Source organism: Labeo rohita, chromosome 3, assembly GCF_022985175.1.
Source record: "Labeo rohita strain BAU-BD-2019 chromosome 3, IGBB_LRoh.1.0, whole genome shotgun sequence".
Classification (NCBI taxonomy): Eukaryota; Metazoa; Chordata; class Actinopteri; order Cypriniformes; family Cyprinidae; genus Labeo; species Labeo rohita.
Genome location: NC_066871.1, coordinates 29,324,989 through 29,331,673, shown reverse-complemented (window position 1 = coordinate 29,331,673; position 6,685 = coordinate 29,324,989). Strand labels below are relative to the sequence as shown.

General features: G+C 35.9%; 1 protein-coding gene across 1 annotated transcript in view; it reads right to left on the bottom strand.

Annotated features, from left to right (window-relative positions):
• pvalb6 (parvalbumin 6) overlaps positions 1–6,685 on the bottom strand; it is a 53,649-nt gene that overhangs the window by 31,597 nt on the left and 15,367 nt on the right. The gene's annotated exons all lie outside the window — the stretch shown is intronic.

Sequence of the window (6,685 nt, the reverse complement as noted above, 5' to 3'; positions counted from 1 at the left end):
TCAGTGAGCCATTTTTCCATATTGCTGCTACTGCAGAGCACAAGTTTGAGAAACAGAGGAATATTCTCTCATCAATTATAGATGGAGGGAGGAGGAGAGGTGCCAGGGAACAAGGGATGTGGTTTTCTCAGGACGGTAAAAATAAAGATACAATAAAATGAATTTGAAAAAAAAGGTCTGCATTTCATGCACATAAAGAAACAACCCTGAGCGGGAGGTCCACGGAACAGGAGTACGTCTAACAAAAATAAATGACTGGGGGACAAAGAAATGGTCAAATTTAGAAATTTATAAATAATTTTGTGTGAGCAATTACAGAAAATTTTTGAGTAGGACACAGCATTTTCCTGAATGCGTGTATGTGTATTCGAAGAAAGGGGCTCAGGACATGAACAATCCTTCCTCTCCAGTAAAAGAGATTGAGAAGAGAAACAGGCTATAGTGCATTTCTGGACTTAAAGAAGAGGAAGATAAAAACATGAAATATCGTTGGGCTACAAATGGGGTTTGCACCGAAGAGATCTATAGTACCTAGAAAAATATATGTGTTCAAATATCTAATTGTCTCTATGGCAGTTGCTCAGCTAGTCTAGGACTTCCAGAAAAGAAAGTCTGCATGGGACCACAGCCAATCTTGAGCCAATCACCCAAGCTGTAAATGTCATGTCTTCCTGGGGTGTGTTTCCTGTACAACTCGGAGTGTATACATTCATATATACACTACCGTTCAAAAGTTTGGGGTCAGTACATTTTTATTGTTTCTTTTTTTTAAGAAATTAATACTTTTATTCACCAAGGATGTATTAAGTTAATAATTAAAAGTTTATTAAAAGTTAATAATAAATAATTTACATTGTTATAAAATATTTATATTTTGAATAAACACTGTACTTTTTAAACTTATTCATGAAAGAATCCTGAAAAAAAAAAAAAAAAAAAAAATCACAGGTTCCAAAAAATATTTGGCAGCACAACTGTTGATATTATCCAACATTGATCATTCTAATAATAAATCCGCATATTAGAATGATTTCTGAAGGATCATGTGACACTTAAGACTGGAGTAACAGCTGATAAAAATTCAGCTTTTCATCACAGGAATAAATTCTATTTTAAAGTATGTTAAAATAAAAAACATTATTTTATATTGTAAAAACATTTTGCAATATTACTGTTTTTTTTTTCTATATTTTTAATCAAATAAATGCAGCCTTGATGAGCATAAGAGGCTTCTTTAAAGACTATTACAAGTCTTACTGACCCCAAACTTTTGAACGGTAGTGTATATATAATTTTTTTTTTTTTTTTTTTTTTTTTTTTTTTTTACTTTATTTGATCTTTGATTCATAATGGGTTCCCTTTTACATCAATCTCCAGTGTCCCCTAACACATTTGTGCACATAAATGGAATGAAAGATATAGAACACTATAGATACTGTATTAGCTAGCTTACTCTGCCCAAAAGCATGATCTGTGTACGTTTACTTCATACTAATTAGAAACTATGCTTTTAACCACAGGTCAAGAGCTGTGGTTTCAACCACATAAGTTTGGGATACTGTTTCCAAATATTCACTGAAACTGTAGTTTTGAGAAACACTGAATGTTGGTAACTTGTGACCACAATTGGCTAACAGTGCTTTTGGGAAATGCACCACTGATTGGTTGATGGCACTACAGGAACATTCACAGTCCCAAATTTGATGGCAACAGGGAAAATAATTAGTCAGTTTCACAGTTTTAAAAGCCTTCAAAAATGTATTTTTGATGTATGTGTTGTGTGTGAAATAAAAATACTTAACAACTAAACAACTTCTGAATGGCTGTTTTTGCATTAAGGCAGTGTAGTTACAATATCTACCACCAGAGCCAGGCCAACCAGCCGAAACTTGACCCTTTGAGAGAAACAGGCAATAGAGTTGAAGAAACAGAAGACAAAGAGGAAATAGCTTCGGGTAAATGAAAGATGCTTTTATAGATACATGTGCCCAGTGCGTCAACGGGAGTGATTGCTTTGCCAGTTTCCTCTTTCACAAGCTCACTCTTGCATGAGTCTCATTGCATGCTGCAGGACCGCCACAATGCATCAGTGCCTCAGGGCAATATACTCCTCCAACTAGCTCTGCCATCCACACACACTCCATTTATTCTTTTATCAGTCCATTCAGGCTGTTGTTCGACTATTTATGCATCACATTAATGGATTAGGTCACTTCCAGAATACATTTTTTTTTCTGATAATGTACTTACCCCCCTGTCACCAAAGATATTTGTGTCTTTCTTTTTTCAATCGAAAAGAAATTAAGGTTTTGAGGAAAACATTTTTTGCTCTAGATAGAGGACTTCAATGGGGATCAATGGGTTGAAGGTCCGAATTGCAGTTTCAGCACAGCTTCAAAAGGTTCTACATGATTCTAGCTGAGAAATAATAGTCTTACGTAGTAAAACAATAGCTTATTTCAAAAAAATAAAATAAAATAAAAAAGTATACTTTTTAACCACTATGCTTGTGTAACTTTACGCATTACGTAGTCACGTTGCAAAGGTCATGTGTGATGTAGGCGGAAGTACCGACCGAGTGTTTACAAAGTAAACAAGCAAAGAAAGCCAAACGGCCTTTACAAAAAAAGTTAAAACAACGTCGGACAATTTTGAAGTCGGAGGAGAAAATTGTCAGGATCATGTGTTGTTGTGTTCTGCCCGTTTCTGTTCCTGGTTTTCCTCATTTGGGCTTGTTCCTGTCCCCATTTAGTTTGATTATAGCTTGAAGTTCCTGTTTGCTTATTTCTTCCCTGTCAGGTCTACTTTTGATGTATGTGTGTTGGTTCCTGCTTCTGTTGTGGATTTTCCCCTGTGTTCGACTGTTTACATTTATTTTGCGCCTCCTGCGTGCTTCCTAAACAACATTCATGACAAAAATAACATGGAGTCACCCTACCCTACCTTTTTGAACCAGAGTACACAGGCAAAGAACTAACCACATGTGACCTTACCCATTCGTGAAAGTCATAGACATGCATCGCAGAGGTAGTGCAAGAGGTAGTGCAAGAATTTTTGGTTTAAAAAGTATATAAATGTTTTTTTGTTTGTTTGTTTTTTTGTTAGAAAATGACCAATTGTTTCGCTAAGTCCACTATATGGAGTAAAACCCTGGAATGTTTTCCTTAAAGGGGTCATTGGATGCTAAGTTCACTTTTACATGTTGTTTGAACATTAGTGTGTGCTGGGAGTGTATGTGCAAATCTACCCTACAATGATAAAAATCCATGTAGTGGTTTTTAATTAATCTGTAAAAATAATATTCCCTTTTTCAAATTGAGCCATTCTCAGATGCCTGTTGTTGTGCCGTCACACCGACAGAGGCCGCTCCCACGATAGTTGATTGACATGAGCGTCTTACCTCAGACCAGCTGTCACAGTCCGCCGTCTTTGTTTCGATGCCAAAGCAGGGATGTAAGTTAGACAAGAATATCTCAGATTGAGCGATTGAGGTGTTGTGTTGCTGGATGTAATAATGAACATAGTGGTCGTCATTTATTCCCGACATCCGAGCCGCTGAAGATGCACGTTTGTTTGTGAAGGGAATGCGCCTCCCGATCTACATATATCCGTCTATGTTCACGCGAATCATTCATGATCCAGCTTCACTTACAGCAGAAGTGAGTATAAGGGGTTTTTTTTTATGAATCTTTGTGATCGCCTTTCCTAATAATGTGGTTTAGCATTAGAGACAACTCTAAATGCATCTCCTGTTCATTTCTACAAACTGAGGATTTTAATGGATTTCTTTGAATTTTAGTATTGATTTCAAAATATTCTTGTAACTCGTAACCTGAAGAGCTTTTAGTGGATCAAACTTTCACTCACACACTTATAAATCACCCGTACACACACTCTTCTGTGACACTGACCTTTGAGTTCAGCTTGTCTTCTGTCGCTGGATTCAGAAGTTCAAAACTAGAACTAGACCCGGTGCATTGAAGACCACGCTTCAAAAACACGTTTGTAATACCTGACCACCATCTTATGTGTGTGTGTGTGTGTGTGTGTGTGTGTGTGTGTGTGTGTGTGTGTTTGAGTCAGAAGATCAATGATTTGACCTTTGGTGATATTACAGGTGACATTAGGTGTCTCAAAAAACAATTCAAGCTGAGGGAGCAATACCTTAAAATAAAACACATAAAAATATTTGGACACTTAAGTCACATTTAAAAATGCCAGAATATTACATTTCTGATAAGCTGATAATTATTTTCATGCTATTAACCGATAAATGATTGCTATTAAGATTACATTTTTACAAGTAAAAACTAAAATCATACATTAAATCATACAAGCATCACAACATTACAAAGTAAGGTATAAAAGACGCATATTCACTTTAATTTGAAGATAACATCTAACAGTGTTATTCAATTATTTATGATTTTTAAGATGAACTCTACATTAATGTTTGATGGCTATCAAAAAAAAAAAAAAGTTTGTGGATGTGATTATGTACAATTAAATATCCAATATTGACCAACACCACTAAATACAAAAATCCCCAATACTGGCGTACAACTAATACTACATTCCAATTATGAATATTATTGCAAATGGATATTATAAAAAACTAAAATCAACAATTTTTGAATATTACTGCTTTAGATAACAACATATTGTTAATAATGTTATTTGTTGTTAATTTTAACCAGCTGATTTAGTGATTTTAGTGCATTAAGAGTGAAATTGCAAGTGAATTACAGATACAGACATTGTAAGTAAGAAAGAGAGAGATGCAGGTAAGAACAGCTAAAAAGATTTCAGCATCAAAAACAAATGTATTCATCTTAAAGAACCTTTTATCCTTCTGGTACAATCTTTATTCAAGGCCTGACATCCACACACCCACGTTAGCGTACGCATACTTTCTGCTAAACAGAAGTCAACTGAAACACATCAACTAAAACACCAACACTTTGTTCAGTCGCTCCAACACACTCTGCCAATCACAGTCACACTATTCCATTAACTAGAGAAAAACAGAAGGTGAAGTAATGAATATAAGCAGCCTTGAGAAAAGCAGAAGCGAAAGTGAAGAAAAGAGGCAAAAAAAAGAGCAAGAGCAGATGAAAAGCAAAATAAATGATGGACAGATTAATGAAAAAAGGCAGTGAGGTCTGGAAGAATGTGATGGGCTACAAAAGTCCTCTAGTCCGCTTGGTGTGAAGGCAAGCGGCAGGGCGGAATAAACTGATCTGAGACCAGACACCAGGGAAGGGTTGTGGCTCGCTGCCAGAGAGCATGCTGGGAGACTTTAGTGTAGTGTAAGTGGCCTCAGTTGTCTGAGATGTGCTTCTTCTCTGTAACAACTAGCAATGAAATTGTAAAATTAGAAGCTATAGAAGTCACTAAAGAGCTCACAGAAATAAAAAAAAATCATTCAATAAGGACAGTTCACCCAAAAATGAAAATTCTGTCATTAATTACAATTAATCACCCTCATGTCTTTCCAAACCTGTAAGACCTTCGCTCATCATCTAAACATAAATTAAGATATTTTTGATGAAATCCGAGAGCTTTCTGACCCTGCATAGGCAACACAATGGTTCAATCATAATTTTATGAAGCTACAAAAATACTTTTTGTGTGCAAAGGAAACAAAAATAATGACTTCACTCAACAATTTCATGTAAATTTTTTAGAGTTACAACATATGCTACTAATAAGCAATAAACGAATAAATTAACTAATTTAATTACAAACTACAAGGAAGTCAAGAGGAACATGCAAACATCAATTTGCCGCTAATGTGTTTGTACCAGCTGCTGTGGCCGTCTGAATGCGAGCTAATCGTTTTTGTACATCCGTAATATCGCCAAAGATTTTGCTTGATTAAATGATGGAGAAAATGATCTTCAATTTACGGCCTGACTCCCGTGCACATGTTTAATGGTGATTTGATTGAAGTGACACTTGAAAAACAGGCTCTGGTTGTTGGCGGACAGTATGCGACAAATGTCAATTCCTTGCAAAACAGATTCTGGGTTTGCTGCCAAAGTCATTAGTGGATCCTTCAGAGCTTAGGATCTTTGAGGAATAGTGCTTTTGAAACATCAGATTCATTTACATTTTTACACAATGTGTTTGTGTGTCGATTTGCATCTATTGACTTTAGACCAGCTTTGGTCTTTTATTAAGTACAGGAGCCACTGATGAGGTTACTTAGTTATCTTGGCTGGCAAATACACTCAGCCCTTTTAATTACAGTAATAACAATAAATAATTGCCAATTACAAAGATCTCTTAGACACTGAAGACTTTACCGAAGCTCTCTGCTCATTAAGAGGGGGATTTACGTGTCTGTTAGCACTTCAGATCAATACATGTACACGCATAACTCTCATTATTATAAGCATAACAGACGTGTTGCTCTCAACTGTGGAACATAATTGCTCACAACAAACAATGACTGTCAGAATCAGGGTCGAAGGTAAACTTTTTTATGATTGAAGCTTTAAAAAACATGCTTGTATGTATCACACATACAATAGGATAGGATTACAAGTGGAATAACGTTGAGGTCCAAAAACACTTATTGTGGTACCTGGACCGGTCTAGCTGTAACAGGACTGAACTGGTTTTGAGGGGAAGTTATAACTGAAGCATCCTATTTCAGAACCATATGGTGCTTAATTTTCAA